This window comes from Sarcophilus harrisii, chromosome 2 (genome assembly GCF_902635505.1).
Source record: "Sarcophilus harrisii chromosome 2, mSarHar1.11, whole genome shotgun sequence".
Taxonomy (NCBI): Eukaryota; Metazoa; Chordata; class Mammalia; order Dasyuromorphia; family Dasyuridae; genus Sarcophilus; species Sarcophilus harrisii.
The window spans coordinates 292308369-292331671 of NC_045427.1; positions in this window are offsets into that span (position 1 = coordinate 292308369).

A 23303-nucleotide genomic window follows, 5' to 3' on the forward strand; every position below is an offset into this window, starting at 1 on the left:
AAGAAATTGAAACTATTTCTAGCCATATGAAAATATGCTCCAAATCATTATTAATCAGAGAAATGCAAATTAAGACAATTCTGAGATACCACACACCTGTCAGATTGGCTAGAATGACAGGGAAAGATAATGTGGAATGTTGGAGGGGATGTGGGAAAACAGGGACACTGACACATTGTTGGTGGAATTGCGAATCTCCAGCCATTTTGGAGAACACTTTGGAACTATGCTCAAAAAGTTATCAAACTGTGCATACCCTTTGATCCAGCAGTGTTTCTACTGGGCTTATACCCCAAAGAGATACTAAAGAAGGGAAAGGGACCTGTATGTGCCAAAATGTTTGTAGCCCTGTTTGTGGTGGCTAGAAGCTGGAAAATGAATGGATGCCCATCAATTGGAGAATGGTTGGGTAAATTGTGGTATATGAATGTTATGGAATATTATTGTTCTATAAGAAATGACCAGCAGGATGAATACAGAGAGGATTGGCGAGACTTACATGAACTGATGCTAAGTGAAATGAGCAGAACCAGGATATCATTATATACCTCAACAACGATACTGTATGAGGATGTATTCTGATGGAAGTGGACTTCTTTGACAAAGAGAAGATCTAACTCAGTTTCAATTGATCAAGGATGGACAGAAGCAGCTACACCCAAAGAAAGAATACTGGGAAATGAATGTAAACTCTTTGCATTTTAGTTTTTCTTCCCGGGTTATTTTTATCTTCTGAATCCAATTCTTCCTGTGCAACAAGTGAACTGTTCGGTTCTGCACACATATATTGTATCTAGGATAGACTATGACATATTTAACTTGTATAGGACTGCTTGCCATCTGGGGGAGGGGGTGAAGGAAGGGAGGGGAAAAAGTCAGAACAGAAGTGAGTGCAAGGGATGCTGTAAAAAAAAACTACCCAGGTATGGGCTCTGTCAATAAAAAGTTATAATAAAAAAAAAAGAAATGTTTGTTTCATTTCATGAACTAAAAATAAACAACAAATTTAAAAATAATACAGAGATAGAAATTGGAAAATCGTAAGCAGCAAAGGACAAGTGATTCACCTAAGAAGGACAATGTAGAGTTGATATGCTTAATTCTGGAGTCAAGATTTAAAGTAGAGTAAAGCAAATTCAGAGCAGAGATGGTGGGAAAATGTGGATAGTATAGTGATAAATAGATTTAAGAAGGATAAGATATAAGGATAAGCACTTATAGTTGGAATAGTGGAATTTTAGTAATGGAATGTTGATATGTAATACACATGTGCATATGATAAGACCAAGTGCAAGATCTGTGTGGGCATTGTAAATGTGTATATATCATAGGAGTTGAAGACCTTGATGAGAGCTGGTATTCCGAGGAAACATCAGTATAAGAATTGAATTTCTGATGTGACAGAATCAGAATGCAAAATGAAACATACATGTTCAATGTACCGATTTGTTTCCTTTGTCTATGCATTTTTGTTACAAAGGCTTTATTTTTCTTTTCTATTCTTTTCTTTTTCCTTTATGGAGGATTATGGAGGGAAGGAAGAGAGAATGAAAATAAAATTTTGTTGATTGAAAAAATAAAAAGAAACTAAATTCAACATAATGTTAATAACAGTATTTTTTTTAATCCTTTCCTCATTTTATTATAACCACCATTGTGAGGTAGATTCTATTATAATCCCCATTTTACAGATGAGGAAACTAAGTCTGAGAAAACTTGAATGACTTTCCAATTGTTTTAAACTAGTAAGTAGGATTTCAAACTTAGGTCTTCATGACTCCAAGCTGAGTTCTCTATGTACTGTGTGTGTTAGAGGACCTCTTGGAATGGGGAGAAAGACTATGAACCAGATATTGAAGTATTTGAGAAGCTTTGTCATTGTCCATAAGCTACACTCTTAGGATTCCACTTCACCATCAAAATATCCCTCTCAGGAAAAGCTCCTTGCCAAAAAATGTCATTATAAAGATTATTCCAGCTTTGGTATTCTCACTTTTATCAGAAACATCACTGACCTCTGCTCTTCTGAATAAAGGGAGAAGCAAACAAGTCTTCCCAGTTTCCATACAAAGAGGAATTAGAAATCCAATGTACTGTAATTTAACCATTAGCTGAATTCTTGAATTCTACTCAATTATCATTATGCCCCTACTAGGTAAGGTTTCAATCCTTGCTTCCCCCATACCCATCCTTAACACCTTAGCTTCCTTTTGTGCATTGCCTTTTCCATTTATATTGTAAGTTCCTTGAGAGGAGGAACTTTATTTCTTTTTCTTATTTGAATATTCAGAACTTAGTATAGTGCTTGGTACATAATAAATACTTAATAAATGTATATTGTATCATATTGTATCAAAAATAGAGAAAATGGCCTAGAGACTGATGGATAATCAACACCAAGTTCTTGATAGAGTGATATACCTAGACTTCAACAGAGGAGGAGTTACTATCTAAAGAAGGCAGAAATAGAGCTTAGAAGTTGCAGAAAGTATAAGAATATGCTTATTTCTTCCAGAAAGAACAATGACAGGGAAGAGTAAAGTAGGAAAGAAATAGAGAAAAATTGGCACTAACTGTATTGTAAATTTTTTTCATCCACTATTTTTTTTTTTATTTTGACTTTTTATTGACAGAACATATGCATGGGTAATTTTTGCAACATTGTCCCTTGCACTCACTTCTGTTCCAACTTTTCCCTTCCCTCCCTCCCCCCTTGCCCTAGATGGCAGACAGTCTCATACATGTTAAATATATCTTAGATACAATATATGTGTGCAAATCTGTACAGTTCTCTTATTGCACAAGAAAAATTGGCTTCAGAAGGTAAAAAGAACTGAGGAAGAAAAACAAAAATGCAAGTAGTCCACATTCACTTCCCAGTGTTCCTTTTCTGGGTATAGCTGATTCTGTCCATCATTGATCAATTGGAACTGAATTGGATTTTCTCATTGTCAAAGAAGTCCACTTCCATCAGAATACATCCTCATACAATATTGTTGTTGAAGTGTATAATGATCTCCTGATTCTGCTCATTTCACTTTGCATTAGTTCATGTAAGTCTCTCCAAGCCTCTCTGTATTCATCCTGCTGGTCATTTCTTACAGAACAATAATATTCCATAATTCATCTGGAGACACTCTGTTTTTAGTCTCCTCAGGGTTTAAAGTCTGCTTTCTATCTGTATAGAAGTTATCTATAGTTAGAGTTTGCTTTAATTTTTTGCTCATTTTGACAAAGAAAACAAACAAACAAACAAAAAAGCAAATTCATTCTGCTTTTTGGGCAGTGTGGTTTTACCAAGCTTCTTCTACAGACTATCGGAGGTAGCAATGAAGTAGCAGTGGAATAGCAATGGATACACAGCCTGCACAGCAGCCACTCTTTGAGACTCTGAGTGCTGAATCACTCCTGGTGCTGGATGGGTATGGTCAGATCCTGAGAGACCCCAGTGTTTCAAGAATGAAGTTTTTATCCCCTGTTTTTAAAGCTTCTCTGCTCATCTACTGGCTTGCTGTCATGGCAAAGGAACTCACACTGGGTGAAGTTCTTCCCGCAAATTTTCCGAAGGCTGCGACTACACCCTGCTTCTCTCTAGTCTGTTCAGTGTGAGCTGCCTTCTGTGCTCTTGCTGCCTGCCTGCAGTGTGGGCCTGATCTAACTGTCCCCACCTATGAGCAAAAACAGACTTTTTCTGGCCAATTTCCAGGATATCTTCTGTTGGTAATATATTCATGGATTTTTTAGTCAAGCACTAATTCTGAGGCTTTGTCATGAAAAAAAATATTCTGAGGGCAAGAAAGAGCTTAGATAGTTGAGTGTTTCATCAGCCTGACACATAGTAGGAATTTAATATTTATTTCTTGCATTGGGTTCACTTATGCATGTCATTTTCTGAAATAATATTTAAGAATATTACAGTAACTATATATTCATATGTTTATATATACATATATAGATAGATAGATGGGTATGCATATATATATATATATATATGTGTGTTTTCCCCTTAAAAAGGAGCTTTCTTTTATGTAACTTGTATATGGTACAATATAAATACTTCCCTGTAATTTATTCCATTACATTATATATGGTTTGAATCATCCAATGGAGAGAAAAAAATCAATAAACAATATCCCAGAATCAGAATAGGGCAGACCTTGTCGAAAATGTTTAAAAAACATCTACAGCATTTTAATCCCACATAACTACTCTTGAACAGACGTACTGACTTAAACAGACATGTTAAAAGAGAAACTGACTATTTTAAGGGGAAAGTGAAACCCTTGATAGCCACAAAGATTTCAAACAGGGAATTTAGTATGGACAGACTTTTTTATGAATACAGTGAGACAATATTTTGATTATTATTTTGACCTAGTGTTTATGAGCTTGAATTTGGCAGTTACCCTAGCCATTGTTCTGTTTCTGATTGCAAACCTGGAATTCATCTAAATCACAAAGAGAACACCGTGCTTATGCAACAGACTCTACAACGTTTTATTTTACTGGGTTAGGTCATTCACACTGCTGCTGTTGATGCTCTTCGTGGAAGGCATGAGGGGAACACATGATTGACTTTAACTAAGTAACTGACATTGACAATAAAATGCAAACTATAACATGTACTACTCTTATTCAGGTACTTAAAGATGACCTATAAAATGGCTTGAGCTTAAGCAGGTTTTTTTCCCCTTGTATACAATAAATACTTGTAAAGGATAAAAGACTTAATTTTGAACATATATGTATGTTTCTGGGAGTATTTAAGTATATGTTTATGTGGATATTCTTACTTAGAAATTTTTCAGTTTAGAAATAACTGAATTTGAAGATTAAAAATTTCCTTAAAAATTTATTTATTGAACACATAGAACACTGTATTAAGTATTTTTTGTATTTGACTAGCCTTCAGTAGAATATGGCATCTAGAGTAGATACAATATCTCAGTTGAATCTATTTCTTAATAATTTGGGATTCTTAACAATACATTTCTTTACAAATAGATAGGATTCTGAACTCCCTTTAAAGTTCATGATTGTAAAGTTCTCCCTCAAGTTACTTTTTACTGATAGAGACTATGTGGAGTGTTAAAAAAAAAAGATTGAAAAACATTTAGATGGAGAAATTTTGGGTTTTTCTAATAATAGGAGTTACAGGATGAAAGATTTCTTCATTTTTCAGGAGAGAAAACAGATCTGGAAAAGTGAAGTAACTTAACTAAGAGCACACAGAAACTAGAAAATCAGTAACAGAGTACACAAAATACAGCCTTTTACTATAGCAGATCACTTCTCAACAGGTACTGCTAACTAAAACAACTTTACATAAAACATTGACTGTCTATGGCCTGGTTGTTGTGTTTGGGTACATTTTTCAGGTTGGTAGCCTAATGTGTTTGACAAAAAATTCTTTTCAGAATATTCTTTAAATCTGGGCAAGTCATTTAAAATCTGTTTTGTGTTAGTTTCCTTATCTGTAAAACGGGGATAATAATAGTACCTACCTATCAGGATGGTTGTGAAGACTAAATGAAGTAATAATTGTAAAAATATTTAACTGAATGACCCTAGCTAAGTTACTTGACTAACCTTTTTCTCTCAACCCTGGCCCCCAGATTGTACACCAGATTGTAAACCCTAAAAATCAAAGATGAGATTCAGTTCTGAGAGTGGAGTTAATATGGTGGCGTGAAGCTAGAGAGTTGCTTGAACTCTCCCAGTTTCCCTTGAAAACCACATGAAACCTAGCCTCTGAACAGAGTCTGATGGAATGAAACCACTCTCCAATTCAAAGTAGATTAGAAGAACTTCAAGAAAGGTCATTCTCACTAGGGTGAAAGGGGTATTCAGCCTAGCTCAGTATCTAGGGTTTTAAAGTGAAAAGGTTTTAATCATAGCAGATTAGCAACTGAAATCCTTGATTCTGGCTCAGTTGTGGAACAGATCAGTAGAGCAGCCTCCAGACCCAGCTAAGAAGGCTAAATGCCAGCCTGGAAATAGCCAGGCTTTTTTCCTGGAAAGAGCAGATAGGGCTACCCTCTTCTTTGAACAAACATGAAACACAAGGGGCTCCTGTGCTCAAAGCCAATATTCAGAAATGCTCAGGAAGTTTGGGACAGCTTTCCCTTTATTCCAGAAGCAGTTTGACCATGAAAGCTACAAAAGAGGAAATACAAAAGGAGAAAGAAAATGAGCAAAGGTGAGATTAATAAGATTGAAAGAAAAACAAACAAATAAAACAAAAAGGAATAAAAAAAAAATCTATTGAGCTAATAAATAAATCTTGGAGCTAGTTTTATTTTAAAAAATCAAATATACAGCATAAAAAATTAAAAGGCTGAAATCACAGAAATGAAGAAGAAATTAAAGCAATAAATAATATACATTTTGACCAATTATATACCAATAACTATGACAATCAGAGTGAAGTCAGTCAATATTAATGAAAATACCAAATATCCAGCTTATCAGATCAGGAAACAGAAAACCTAAATAATTCCATGTCAGAACCAAAAACTTAACAGGCCATTAATGAACTCCCTAGGAAAAAATCCCTGGGGCCAGATGGGTTTATGAATGAATTCTATCAAGCATTGAAAGAACAATTAATTCCAATATTATATAAACTATTTGTGAAAACAGGAGAATAAAACACTGCCTAACTTCTTTTATGACCTAAAAATGGTGCTCATACCAAGAACAGGAAGTGCTAAAAAAGAAAGAATATTGTAGACTAATTTCCCTAATAAATATTGATGCAAATTTTTTGAACAAAATAAAAGCAAAGTGATTATAACACTATATCACAAATCTTATGTACTATGTCCAGGTAATTCATAGTTAGTTCAATATTAGAAAAATTATTAATATAATTGACAATATCAACAACAAAACCAACAGACATCATATGATTATTTCAATAGATGCTGAAAAAAATTTCAGAAAATATAGCGCTAATTCTTATTAATGACACTAGAGAACAAAGAAATAAAGGGAGTGTTCCTTAAAATGATACACAGTATCTATATAAAACCCTAAGTAAGCATTATCTGTAATGTGGATAAGCTTGAAGCCTTTGGTCAAAAGTGAAGGATGCTCATTATCATCACTATTATTCACTATAGTACTGGGAATGTTAGTTATAGCCACAAGAGATAAAAGTAGATTAGGATAGGCAATGAGGAAACCAAACCATCACTTTTTCTAGATGTTATGATGGCATAATTAGAAAACTCTAGAGCATCAACAAAAAATTATAGAGATAATTAACAACTTTAGCAAAGTTGCAGGATACAAGATAAATCCACGTAAATCAGCAAGAGAGAAATTTCATTTAAAATAACTATAAATAATATGAAATACTTAGAAGTCTATCTGCCAAGACAAAACCAGGAACTATATGAACATAATTACAAAACACTTCATACAAATAAAGTCAGATCTAAACAAATGGAAAACATATCAATTGTTCATGGATAGTCCAGCCAATAAAATAAAATGACAATTCTGTCCAAACTAATTTACTGATTCAGTGCTATACCAATCAAATTACCAAAAAATCTGATAAAGCTAGAAAAATAGCAATTTTTTGCTATTAAAATAATTTTCTTTATTTATTTATAATTTATTAATATTAAAATAGATTTAGCTAAGAAAGAAAAAAATGGACAAGAATATATAGAGAATTAATAGGAAAAAATATAAAGGAAGGTAGTCTAGCAATACTGGATGTCAAACTATATTGTAAAGCTGTAATCATTAAAATTATCTGATATTGGCTAAGAAATAGAATGGTAGATCAGTGGAATAGATTTGCTACACAAGTCAAAATAATTGATGACCTTGGCAACCTAGTATTTGATAAACACAAAGACTCTGGCTTTTGGGATAAGAACTCACTATTTTAGATAAACTGCTAGAAAAACCAGAAAACAATAGGACACAAACTATGTGTAGATTAACATCTGTGTACCAAGATAAAGTCAAAATAACACTACAATCAAATTAGAAAAGCAATGCATATTCTAACTCTCAGAACCATGGAGAGGGGGAGGATTTATGACCAAACAAGAGATAAAGAGCTTTAGAAAATGAAGAAGAGATAATTTTTATTATATTACATTTAAAACCTTTTGTACAACCAAAACAATGTAATCAGGGTTTAAAGGAAAGCAGAAAGCTGGAAAGGAATTTATTATGGCAAGTGTTAAAGACTTCATTTCTCAAATATAGAGACCTGCATTTTGGGCCATCTCCAGTTGTCCTGATCTGTATCTGGCAACTGGACCCAAATGGCTCTGGAGGAGAGAGACAGAACACCTTGCACAGACTTCCCTAACTTAAATCCAGTTCACTTGCATTTCATGACATCACTTCCCTCCTGTCCTTGTCCTTTCTATACAAAGGGCAAACAACAAGAGAACTGACTCAAATTTATAAGAAAATAAACCATTCCCCAATGGATAAATGGTCAAAGAATATGAATAGGCAGTTTTCAGATGAAGAAATTAACTTGAAAAAAATGTTCTAAATAACTTTTGATTAGAAAAACACAAATTAAAGCAACTCTGAGATATCACTTTCCAATGCTAAAATTTGAAAGAAAAAAAAAAGCAAAGTAATAGATGTTGGAGAGAATGTGGGAAAACTGGGACACTAATATACTGTTTTTGGAATTGTGAACTAATCTTCATTCTGGAGAACAACTTGGAATTATGCTTCAAAAGGAAGCAAAGTGTGCTAGTATGCTATTTGATTCAGCAACATCTCTATTCAGTCTATATGCCAAAAAAAAGGGGGGGAAAAAAGGCCTACTTATACAAAAATGTTTTTACAGCAGCTCTTTTTTGTTGTGGCAAAATATTGGAAACTGAGGGGATGGATACCCATCAACTGGGGAATGATTGAACAATTTGTGGTATATGAATGTACTGAAATACTATCATGCAATTAGAAATGATAACAAGCAGATTTCAGGAAAAACCCAGAAAAACAATATGAACTGATGCAAAGTGAAATGAACAGAACCAGGAGAACTATGAATAACTCAGGTCTTCTCAGTACCACAATGATTTGTGACAAGTACAAAGGATTCACAAGGAAAACGCTATTCATATTAAGATAAAGAACTGATGATTTCTAAATGAAGATCAAAGAATATTTTTTCACTTTATTATTTAAAATTATTTTGGTCTTTCTTATTTCACAATTGTGATTAATATGGAAATGTTTATATGATAACACATGTATAACCTATATCAAACTGCTAACATTCAGAAAAGGGTAGAGTAGGGAAGGAAGGAAAAAATTTTGGAACTCAAAACCTTAGAAAAATGAATACTAGAAACTTTGTTGACATATACCTGGGAAACACCTTATTTAAAAAGAAAAGAAAATCCTGTCTCTGACATTGGTGTAATCCTAAGCAAATCATTGCTCTTTCAATGTTTTAGGCCAGGGCTTCTTAAACTTTTTACACCCATGACCCCTTTTCACTTGAAAAAATAATTTACATGTCCCTGAATGTATAGGTATATAAAATAGACATACAAATTAAACATTTACTGAAAATGTCATCATTTCATGATTTTCACATTCAGTTATGTGACTCCATATGGACTTATAATACAGTTTAAGAAGCTGAGGTCTAGACCACTCTTTAAGACTGTACTTTTTCAGAGAAGATATTAATTTGCTTTGATAGAAGGAGTTTCCTCACCTGGAAGTTCCCTATATTAAAGAAATAAGGGCCAGTCCCTATCTTCTTTCCTGTTGTAGTTCTACATGAACCTTCCACTTCAATCCAATCAAATTGGTCAGTTCATTGTTCTTTCAGTGTATCACCAATATCCCCACTACTGTGACTTGCTTAATGACATTTTAATTCTTTCCAATGATTTATCCATCAACAATCTAATTTAGGGCAAATTATAGGATTTATAATGAGGAAAGCTACTATTTCAATTGTCCTCTTAGTCACTTATTACTAGAGCAACATCTCTGGGCAGCTAGATGGCTCAGTGGGATATTTGTTCTCAGACATTTAACAAGTTACTTAACTCTGTTTGCCTCAGTTTCCTTATCTGTAAAATCAACTGGAGAAGGAAATGGTAAAACACTTCAGTATCTCTGCCAAGAATACCCCAAATGGGGTCACAAATAGACACAAATAAACCAACTGAATAACAAAAAACAAAATCTATGATTCTCAGTTTCCCCATTTATAAAATGGAGATAATAAAACTTGTAATACCTATTTCCAAGAAATGTGAAAAATAAGTTAAATCTTGTAAATTATTTTCAAACATGAAAGTTTCATAGAAATTTTAGTGTTTGTTCTTATTATTAACCATATTCATCAATGACCATAAGCTTAAATATCTTTGAAATGAAGCAAACTGAAAATGTTGAAATCTTGATTCTTCCTTTTGTTTACATTCTGTCACATATATTATCCTTATTTATTTATCATTTAGAATAGGACTGACATCATTTTTAGTAGAAAAAGAAATCACTGAATTGGATATTTGGAAATGCAACTTTTAGTTTCAACTCTTACTGTTTTTGTGCCTTTTCACAAGTCCTTTTATCATTCTGAGTCCCAATTTTCTCCTCTATAAAATGAAAGGATTGAACTGGATGATTCCTATGGCCCTTTTTATGATTAATATCCTATGACTAAATCTAATGGATTTTTTACTATTTATTTAAATATGTATGTGTGTACCTATATATGCATATCTCTCTATATATGCATGTGCATGTATATATTATATACATATTCAGATTCTTCAACTAGAGTGTAGAACTCTTGAAGACAGAATCCACACTTCATACTCCTTTGTATCTTTAAATTCTTCCATAATAACTTTGCATATTTGTAGTTGTTGAATTGAACATTGAATGACATAGATTTGACAATGGTAATAGTAGCCATAATATTAAGGAATAGAAAATTTTTCACATTTTAATTTTCCCTGTGAAGTAAAATGAGTGCAAGCATTATTTCCATATTACTTTGGAGGAAAGGGATTTGTCCAAAGACTTTTAATGCAAACCTGTATGTAGACTCCTGTTTTATATTTTCTTTGTTCCATGCTACTGTATTTTACTCTTTTTATGTTATATAGATGTTTAATTTTGAGGTTTTATTGTATTCCTACTGTGGAAATTCTTCACCAATTCAGACTCATGATTTTCCATAATTTTTTTATTAGATTATTGCCTGAGATAATGACAGGTGGATGACTTGTTCATAGTCAAACAGCTATATATATATATATATATATATATATATATATATAGTCAAGCAGGACTTGAATTCAAGTCTGACTTCAAAGTCAGTCTTTTACTAAAAGCAAGATACTGTTAAAGTTTTCTTCGATCTTATACATCTACTTATTGGCCAGATAGCCAATAGGAAGACAGTCTTTTCCCTTTGGAAAGGTAGTATACTGAAGTATCATGAGAAAACAATATTGCCAATAGAATCCTGGAAACTTTTAAGCCTTCTGGACAGAATAGCCAATCAATTGCAAATCAAGGGTCATGCTACCACAAATTGAATATAATTATGGGCACATGAGTCTTTTTTGGCTTACTGACTCAGTTAAAGAATTATTTGGCTAGATAGATTTTTGCAATTTCCTAGACTGTCTACACTACTGGAAGCTAGTGAATTTATAATTTCTTTATTCTCCCATGTCCCTTGACTCAAGAATGAGTGTGTTTCTGGCATCATTCACCCTTGATGGTTTTCTTCTTTATTTAAACTTTTTTATGTAAACACATAATGTATTATGTCTCCAGATAAAGATAAGTTGATTTTCCATGTCTTCTGAATAAGTGCTTGCTGTAAGAGTGAAGCACATAATAGGGAAGGAAAATAGAGACTCCATGGACCAATAGTCTTAGACTTGGCTGCGAGCCTATTATGAATGTCACTGTCTTTTTCTCTTTCTCTCTCTCTGTCTGTTTGTGAATTTGTCTTTTGCAATCTGTCTAACTGTCCCCCCCCGCCCTCTTTCGTTCTCTGTCTCTCTTTCTCTATGTCTCTCTCTGTGTTCTCTCTCTCTCTCTCTCTCTCTCTCTCTCTCTCTCTCTCTCTGTGTGTGTGTGTGTGTGTGTGTGTGTTTGTCTCTCTCCATAGAAAAGGGACTTCACTTAGTTAAATCTTTAGTAAATTTTAAGGTAATGGATAAGGAGCAAACTGAATTTTTTTGACATGTCTTATAATACAGTAAAGTATGATATATTTCCTGTGAGGGTGAATTTGAACACACTGTTCTTCAGAAAGGAACAAGGAGCCTCTGAGATAGAAAGAGAAAGTAAACACTAGCTTTTTTGCATTGAAAACTCACATATCCTTTCCTTATTAAAATTTTTCTCTCCTAAGTATATTTTTTCCACAGTTAACCAAAGGTTAGAATTGTAGGAAGCTGACATAGATGAAGATTGAAAGGCATTGTCAAATCAGTGGGGGAAGAGACTAGAAGAGAGCTATGCAGATTGGAATATATCAGCAGAGTTGCATAGTAACTCAAGGCTGAACAGTGAGATCGATTCACAGGTCAGAATTGAAATTCAGCAACAGGGCGTAGAGGGGGCAGCTTCCAATATGTCTGCCCACACTGTGTTCAAGCTGTTACCATCCTTCCCTTTTCTTGGCACAAAATTCACTCCAAATTTGCAAGCAAAAAAAAAATCATACTAAATTTAACATCTCCTTGGCACCTTGGCTGATCTTCCTTTCTCATCTTCTCAGTAAGAAACTTAAAAAAAAAAAAAAGTGTCTAAGTAGAATTACTCCATTACCTTTTATTGTCTTTCATTTAAATTAGATGTTTTTGTGAATATTGTCTCATGCTACCATAGAAAACAAGTGATTTTCTTCTAACTCTAGAGATGGTTGAAATTCTTAGAAAATCAAATCAAATAAAGCAGAGATATTAAAATATAATTTTCCTAAAAAGACAGGATTAACATGATTGTACTTATTTAATCTATTGCTATGTGTAAGTCTTTTACATGAAAGATCCTTTGCTTCTTTAGTGTATTAATACAATTTTTTTTCCCTGAGGCAATTGGAGTTGTGACTTCCCTAGGGTCACACAGCTAGGAAGGGTTAAGTGTCTGAGACCAGATTGGAACTCAGGTCCTCCTGACTTCAGGGCTGATGCTTTATCCACTGTGCCATCTAACTGCCCTGTTTTAATACAATCTTGTCACTCTGGTTCCATTATCTTCATCTGTAAAATTTGTCCTAGTGCTATCCTCCATACAATATTGGAGTCAATTTCCAATGAAATTATGCATGAAAAGGGATTTGGAAACTATAGAAAAGATTGTAATTAGGAAATATGATATTCATTCCCTATTATGTTAATCTTATTTTCTGTGAGATTCCTTTGCACAATACCCATGTCTCTCTCTAATATTTATTTATTTATCTATGATTAACTCTTATGGTCTTTTATCTTATTTTATGAGTCTTTTTCCAGTTGTGCAGAAGTAATCCCCACGTGTCCTTTTGGTGCTACTTTTCCTATGTTCTCCTAAAAATTGTCAGAAGAGGAACATTAAGTCTAGGATCTACCTCAAATACAATGGATCGAATGCTATACTACATCAGGGAGTCCTGAGTTCTAATTTAGACTGAGACACTGGATTACCTTGGGCAATCTCTGCCTCAATTTTCTCATTTGTAAAATAATAGAATTTACCATCTAGGATATTGTGAGGATCAAATGAAATGATATTTCTAAAGAGCTTTACAAAATCCAAGGTGCTATAGAAATTCTTGGTATTATTATTATGAGCAACAGTAGCAGCACTAATAGTGGTAGTAGTAGTAGTGGTAGAGGAATGTGTGGGTTGTACATTGATTATCACACTATCTCACTGTGTGGCCAATCTAAGTATAGATATAGATTTAACTGATATAGATACAAACATCAGGATATGAAAGCTCTGAAGTTAAAGGGTAGCTTGCTCTTTTTTGTACTATAGGTTTTTCATATTTACTTTGGATATCTGGCTAATAGCTAGTTGGAAGTCATTCTTTGGAGTAGATAGAAGTCACCTAGCTCCTTGCAGCATTCCCCCAGAAGACACACGGTGTTCTTCAGGAGATGGAAGGAACTAGGCTTTAGTGTGCTATGAGGTCTTATCTTATATAATGTGACAACATGATGAGGTAGACTTCTGTGCAGGCAGGCAGATGGAAGATAACTGGTCTGGACCTTTGCAAACCTTTCCTTGGGGTTCAAGCTGTGCCCCATTCAGGTAGTCTGAGGAGAATCTTTACATCCTTTTAATTAGTTCAAGCAACCCTTTCTAATTAAAGGCTTTCTAAATTCCACCCCCTCCCTCCTACCTTGTTAATATTTTCATCTTTTGAAATTGCATTTTATTAGTTATGTAGGTATAAGTTGCAGTCTCCAGGAGAACATAAACTCTTTGGGGGCAGAACCTGATTTTTATTTTGTCAGGATGAATATTTCTGGTCATTATGCATTCATTGAATGAATGTTTGTTGAATTAAATTGAATTCATTAGACTCAGTTCAAATCAGCCCTCTAAAAACAGACATTTCTCACTATTTGGAATTATTCAAAAGAGTGTACCTTATGATATTTTGAATTTCTACATTTTTCTATTCAGCTTGAAGTTGAACTTTCTTTTATGTATTGTCTTCTCCAATTGGTGGATGAGCCTTTTCAGAACAAGGACAGGTTTATGTCCCCAGAAATTAGCAGAGTGCTTGGCATATAGGAAGTGCTTAATGAAATTTTAAAAAATCATTCATAGAGAGCTATGCTGTTTAGTCACTCATTAGCAACATTCTTATTGAGTATCTACTATATTAGACCTGACCCTCAAATCAATGCTTTAAGAAAAATACATGACCATGGAACCATTACCAAGAAAGAGATTTGTATTCTAATGCCATCTCAGCTGTTGTATATCCTTGAATAAATCACTACAAAATTCGCTGAACCACTTCACCTATAAAATGAGTGCATTGAACTAGATTTATATGGTTTCATGAGAAGCAAAAAGACTTAGTGGATAGAGGGAAAACATTAGAGTAAGAAAATTTGGATGCAAATCCCACCTCAGTCATATACTGACTGTATGATTCCAGAGAGGTCTTTTATCTATAGCATAGTCCAATTCCCATTTGGAGAAGTGTTCTCATTTGAGATTATCCTACACCAGAGACATCTTAAATCGATTCCAAAACCCAACAAAACCAAATTAAACTTTCAAACAAGCTACCGGGAACATATGCAAAGGCAAAAAAAAAAGGGGGGGGGTTTGTTCATATAGGAAATAATTCATTTTGGAGGCAGCACAGTGAAGCAGAGAAAGGTGTTGGATTTGGGAATAAATCATGACCTTGCCACCTACTATCTGTGTGACCTTGGGCAACTCATACAGCCTAATATCATTTTGTCACTTTCCTCAAATGCAGATTCAGTATTTCAGACTACATGACCTTGAAGAGCCCTTCCAGCTCTTAAATCTAAGATCTTATTATTTAGGAATATAGTAGTATGGAAAGTGTATTGAAGGGCAAGTCATTTAACCTCACCATACCTTGGCTATCTAACTATCAAATGGGAATGACACTGACCTACTATAGGTTCAAGTGAGTTAATGTTTGTGAAAATGCTACTTCTAAAGTAAAACATATAATGCCATAGAGTTGTGATTTTTTACTTTAACACTTTTTCACAATTTTACTATGTCTGAGAACTAATATAAATTGCCCACCTCCCAAACAAAGAAAAAAACCCAATCTCAGTAAAACAAATAAGCAAATAACAACCACCACAAATAAACAAACAAACAAACAAACAAAAAACTCCTTTCTTTGGGTAGCCAGCCTTCTCTTTGATGATCAACTTCTCCATTCTTACCTGTGCTGATCCCCAGATGACAGAAGCACCAGCCAATGTTAGGATTATACTGGAACCTTTTCTAAATTGTTAGTAACTACTGAAGCTTTTATTTTACTGGAGCATTAGAAAAATTAGAGTCACTACCTCCATGATCCCTAATTTTTGTTGTTCAACCTGTAATAAATGAAGCTTAGGCAGAGCTCTGAGCCAATGGCATTTTGAAAGAGTCCATGTCCCCTCTAATAAAACAGACTTCAAATCTACATAATGCCCCTAATACCCATGACCCAGTTGATATAGGGTTTGAAACTGAGTTCAATACTGGGGGCAAGACTATATACAAAATCCTATTGGTTAATAGTCCTTTTTCAAGGAGAAAAATGCTACATTAGCAAAATTGGTCTAACAGCAAGGGGGTCACAGTTTGGGAAAAGCATGGGACATCTTCATTGACTAATTGGTCATAAAATGGGCAAAACAATGGTGACTAAGTGATACCATCACTTGTTCATGTTGGATAGGAGAGACTGTCTGAAGAAACAAAAATAAGTTGGGGTACTTTCCAAAGAATCAAGGAATACTACCTATACTGGGTTTTATGAAAATGGAATGGTTAATGACTTTACTAACCACCTTGATTTTCTTGAGTTCACTTACTATCCAGAAGAGGCTGGAGTGAGCTGAGAATCTGAATCAGCCAATCAGGAGGCTGATAGAGCATCCCTTGAGCTTGACATGCCAGAAATCCTTTGCAGTGTTTGCTTGCTGAACCTGAAACTCTCTGCTACATAGCAACCACAGAACTCACTTAAGCTGGTTTATGCCAGCTCCTAATAGACTGAACTTTTGCTCATACATCCTGGTCTAAGGCCCCTGAAGACTTTCCATCCTAAGGCACTTCCCTGTTTCATGTTCCCTAAGGTATCTCATAATTTCTATTTAATGACCTTCTTTTCTGGTAAATGAAAACTGAACCTAAAGAACCATAACAGTACCTAAATTGGGTGATAATACAGTCATCCCCACTCTCCTTTGTCTTTATAATCCTTAAAGTCTTGCCCATAAGAAGAGCTCAGTTCCAGCTACAGATTCACATCCATGCCTCCAGCTTGGCAGAAATAAAGCACACATGCAACCTAATACCATTTTGTCTTTCTAAGACCAAATTCACGTTAACAGTTTGCACATGGAATTTGAGCAAAATAGGATGGAGATATCTTTGATGGCATTCTTGTGATTGCACAAATTGCAAAACTGGCAAACAAGTGATGGATATTGTATTGAATTTTAAGTAATACTATAAGAGCTTATCTAATTATCCCTATATGATGCATGTAAAATATCAATTGATTAAGACTGATTGAAATAGAGCAGGGGTCCAAATGAATCATTTCTAACACTCCACATCAAAATAAAAGGTTTCTAAGGAAACTAAATTATACTGACCCCAATCAACCTTCATTTAAATGTAGTATTTACAAAGATTAATATTGTTTTATGTCAAACTTTTGCAAATGACAATACTGCACATTTATTTTAAAGTTTGATTCAGCTGACTGAGAACTCCCTGTAGAGAGACTTTCTTCTAAGACTATCTCCACTTCATTAAATAACATAATTACTTAGCCAAAATACAGATGAGTCAGTTGGAATTTCCTACTGGTCTAAAGTAGTTAGATGAAAAGATTATTTTGCATGGAACTAGGGAATACATGTGAATAGAAATAGCTATTCACCAAAAACATAATTTCTATTGGTGTTTATGATCAAAACATGTCCTGGGTAAAAGGGTGTACTAGGTGAATTTTAATATATGTGGGTGATGGGAGAATGGTGATGCATTGAATTTGGAGAGAGAGAGAGAGAGAGAGAGAGAGAGAGAGAGAGAGAGAGAGATGGAGGGAGGGAGAGGGGAGGGAGAGAAGAAGGGAGGGAGACAGACAGAGAGACAAATACAGATACAGACAGAGACAGGGAAAAACAGAGACAGACAGATAGGAATAGAGAAAGAGAAAGAGACGTGATTGGAATATCTTTAGAGCAGTTTTGCTTATGGGACACTGACTTAAAACTCTTCAAAACATAATCAGACTGGATCATAGTGAGGTAGCAGAGGAAAAGGCCACCAGATTTCAATTGAGGATCAAGGCAGATATGGAGCTTCTGATTGGGGATAGGGAAGTAATTATCAGTGAGAGGAGAGGATACTGGGGACAGCATGATTGGACCAGAGAAAGCATTTGCAACTGGATTCAGTTCCTAGAAACCAGAAGACAGTGTAGTGTGATAAACCAGAAGAATGAAGTCAAATCAACATTATTTGAAGACATCACTGGAGGGTCAGAAATGGCAGACTACTCCATTATCTTTAACAGAAAAACCCCAGATGGGGTCATGAAGAATTAGACATGCCTGAAACAACCAAACAATTGGGATGCATAAATCACACTATTTTGAAAAGGCCCAAATCAAAGCTAACTATGTTGTGGCACAGTGGAAGAACTTTGACTCTGGAGTCAAAGGATGTAAATTGCAGCTCTTACCACTGATGTTGCCTTTGTGTAACCTGGGTCAAGATATGTAATCTCTCTTGTCCTCAGCTTTTTTTCCATCTGTAAAATGACAGGATCAAACTAGATTTTTTTTTCTAGTTCTAGGATTCACATGCTTGTTACCAGAGAGATTGGAATCAAACAAAATCTAGTGATTAACATCACTGACATTCAGAGTTAAAAGATAGGGAGAGGGGCAATGGAAAAATTTCTCTAGCAAAGATTGAATTATAATTATCTGTCTCAAGTGCTAGAAGCAGCTGGCCAAGGGTGCAGTTAATTTAAAGAGTCCTTCACCAGAGGCACTATTCACAGTGATCCCATTTTTAAAACACAAATTCAGATTGAGTTGAAATAAAAGCAAAGGAACTTTTCTGCCTGTTCTACCAGACCTTCCCATTTGCCCCTTCCCTCGCCTCCCTCACTTTAAGCCATGCACATATATTCCCTTAATGCTTTTCAGAGCATTTAGCTGCTAGAGTGATGACATTTGTTCTTTGTCCTTCAAGATGACCATAACATCAGGAAGGTGATGCTGTGACCTGCAAATGAAGTGGAATTAAATGAGGGAGGGCTGTGTAAAGTTACCAGCCTTATTTTCTCTTCCAGAGTCGGCTAGGTATAGTAGTCAGATATAGATCAATATGGCTGGAGATGTTCCTGAATGCAGTGGAAGACCTTGGCCTTTTTAAACTAAGGTCTTTAACAGGTCTCAGTCTGACTGAGGCAACCACCCATTCAGTTATTTAGGCTGGGTAAGAAAGGCTAGAGTAATAGGCAGTTGTGAAATCGGAAAACAGTAAAGCCTGAAAGTTAACTTGGAAAGTTAAAGACTCGGAAGTCTCCATGGGGATTTTTTAGCAAGGAGAAAATACTATACGGGATATCTTTTGAAGATGTTATTGGCTTCTGCTCTGGTGTGTTGGGTATCTTTTTATAAAATGAAACCTCAGTTGGGCAGTTGGGATGCAGATTGAGTTCTCAGAGTGTGTTGTTTCCTGAAGGTAGCTCTTCTTTGGTTCCAATCCCTCTGAGTACTGCATAAGGAATTGAGAATTGCAGGTGTCACCTTCAGAGTGAAGTATGGTACCCAGTTTTGCTGTTAACAAAAGACCTATTATAATAGCTTTATACCTCAGTTAAAACAGGGAGACCAGGGAGATGATTATGGAATATTTTAGCAAAGCAGATGTTACTATTCAATAGAAAGATCATTCAAGTCTTTGAAAATTTGGGAACTAAAATGACTTTCTTAAAACTTCTGACTTGGGAAATCATGGGAGCACATCAATATTTTCCCTGCAAACTTTGCATCAGTTATTCTTTTTTTTTTAATTCAGCACAAGAAGATGCACTTGGACCTTCACTGCAGAATGAAATAAGAATATTTAGAGGGTAGAGAATAGGTTTTGTAAGGAAATCTGTCTGGGATCTCAGCCAAGGTTGTCTACTAATTTTAGACAAAAATACCGTTTTTATATAAAATAATGTTACTTTAGGTGATTCCATACATGGACTCTAAGGACAGCATTTTATATTGAATTTCCACTCAATATTGTATATTTAATTTTGTTTTCATTCCCCATGCTGTCATACTTCAGCTTAATTCATTAACTTCTTGAGGGGAGGAGCATTAAGAATTATTTTGTGGGGGGTATGGTGGATGTAGGCAACATTTTTGCCCAGTCCCTGGTATAATACTTTGAATATTTTGCCTGGGTCTGTGGCTACTTTTTAAAGGTATTTTTGGCAAAGAAACTCCCTGTGTTATTGCAAGTTGGACCTTCTTTCCAACATTTAATCTTAATTGCTTGGGAAAAGTATTGTTGTTGCTGCTGACATGCAGTACACTCTGTGACCCTATTTGATGTTTTTTTTGCCAAAGATACTAAAGTGGTTTGCCATTTCTTTCTCTAGCTCATTTCACAAGTGAGAAAACTAAAGCAATCAGGGTTAAGCGACTTGGTCAGAGTCATACATCTAGGAAGTGTCTGAGGCCAGATTTGGATTCAGAAAGATGAATCATTCTGATTCCAGGACTGACACCCTATCCACTTTATTGCCTAGTTACCTGCTATACTCCTGCCCAGAAGAACCTTAAGATCACTTACTCTAAATCTCTAATTTTATAGATCAGGAAATTAACACCAAAAGAAATCAATTAACTTTCCCTACAGTTATACAGATCAGACTAGAAACCAGGTCTTTTGACTTGTCTTCATTCTCTACTGAACCAATGGAATTCTGTGCTATTCTGCATTACATTAATTTATTTTTCTATAAATGGTATGTGAAGGCAGAACAATAATGGATAAATATCCCCTTCTGGCATGCTGTAGATAAGAACTCTGAATAAATTCTAAGTTTCTTTTGCATTTTCTATGGAGAATTAAATGCCCAGTGATTGCAGAGTCTCTTGATTATCTGTCATGAACCTTGCTATAATCTATTGCAAGTCCTGAATTAGTATTTAATATGGAAGTGCAGACTTGTCAGGTTGGAGGCTAATAGCTTTCTTACACAGAGGGATGAATGTTTTCATATTCATTCCTTTTCTTCAGTATCTATGTTTCATTGAATTGCTTCTTGAGCCTTCTCCTTGCTAATTCCCAAGTAACCTCTCTTAAAATTTGACTTCTTCATCATGTGCTGATGATTCCATAGTAGAAAACAAGCTCTGTCAGAGGCTGAGCCTGGCAGGTTACAAAGCCTTCAAGTTTATATCTGAGTACCAACATAACTGAGACTCTTTTCCCAAAGGCTCGACACAGGTAATGAAATTTGGGTGCTACAACAATGCATGAAACAAGGATTGGTTGTGTGATCTGCCCTGAAGAAGGGAAGACCCACCTGTATGGAGCTTTCACAGTATCAAAGCAAGCAAGTTTAAAAACAAGTACAACTCTCTTTCAAATATGGTATTAATAATAAATGGTTATTTGAGATTAAGACTAAATACCTTGGGATTACCCACTGCGTTTACTCTAATAATAACTGTCTTTCAAATGTTGCCAACATTTTACCATCAAAGCAGGAAAATGCATTAGGGGATATGAAAAATTGTTTTTTGGTCCTGGCTCTGTCAAAGGCCATACCTAAGGATACATCAATTGGCCTTATGGATCTCTCAGTTTTTGCAACGAAAAAGTTCAGCCCCTAGCCTCATTTATGTACTCCTTAAGGAGATGTTTGAAACAACATTTTTCAGCTGGAAGACACGTAGAGACCTACCCTTTCTATTTGCACATGAGGAAACTGAATTTAAGTGACTTGCCAAAGGTTACATGTAATTTCAGGGTTGAAATTAGAATCCACTTCTTATGGCTCCAAGATAGTGTAATTTCCATGACATGCTACCTTCTTTTGCTTTATTCTGCACTAAACTCTCTCATACAATATTGTAGTATGATGGGTCACAGGAAAAGAGATTGCCAAAAGGAAGCATATTTCTTTGGACTACAATTTCATTTGTAACTGAAGTGTCTGGCCCTTTATCATACTAAAATACTATGAGTCATAATTCAGCTTATTCCATCCTGGATCTGGAAAAGGAAGTATGTTTCTGCAAATACAGGAAAGGATATTGCTTTCTATTTTTTAATTTAATTTTCATCAATATTCTCCTTTTGCAAGGCAGATACCCATAACTTATTATAAAGAATTTTAAAGTAAAAAAAAAAAAAAAAGCAGTTCAGTTGCATCAACAAACATACTCCTTAAATCTGATAGCATAGCCTATATCCATAGCTCTCTATCTTTGCAAAGAAGAAAGGAAGTTGTATTTTCTCAGGTGGTCTCCAATTACCTTCTATTTTTGAAAGCTTCTAGATAGTCACTCATAGTTAGAATAGAATAGATAGATTCATAGCTAGAATGCTGGACTGGTAGTTTAAAGACTGGGGTTCAAATCCCACCTGAAATTCTTTCTAGCTGACTGATTCTCAATAAGTCACACCTTACCTCTCTGGGTTTCAATTTCCTCATCTTGTTGAAAGGGATACCTTACAAAGTAGGAGTTATTATGCATAAGATACTTTGTAAATCTTAAAGTGCTATATAAAAGTAAGGTGTTGATAATATTATTAAAGGTATCAGCTTACTTGATATTTATTGAGCATCTTTCATAAGTGGGGCACTTATCTAGACCCTAAGGATATAAATGTAAGGCCCTACTGTTTTACTATGTATGCAGTTGTTTCATTCAAATTTAGGGTAGAATTTAACTAGTAATTATCAATGGAAAAATCACTAAATAATAGTTTAGAAAAGGAAGAGCCTAATGGTAATTTACTAAATTAAACCCACAAAAGTTAACAGGAAGACAGAATATAATAATTTTCTAGTGGAATGTAAGCAGTACTATTTTAGGCTTGAGGAGAGTTGTATGAACTCATTATTGCCTGTGATCCTTTTTATTAACAAATGTGAGGCTGATTATGATATACTCAAGAGATGGTTGGCTATGACTTGACAAGATAATAGGTGAGTTAAATTTTCATTACTGTTTTCTACTTTACTTCAGAATTTCCTCAGGCTCATACTTAGATTACTAACTAGGCCCAGAGCTGCTTAGTTTGTTGTTACTTTAGATTATATCTCTGGACTCCAAAATCTACAATGCAAATTATTATTAAAAGTATTTATTGTTAAAACCAAGAGTGTTAGTAGTCCCTGGTTCCCTGGTGCTACCTCACCTCTATAAATATGAGGCAATCTTACTTCCTGCTTTGGGAAGATATAATTCACTCCTGGATTCTAGCTCATTTGTTAGGTATTTCCAGAACTGAGCAAAAGTTGTGCCAAATGTTACAAATCACATATGATCTGTGTCATGAGACCCTCAAAC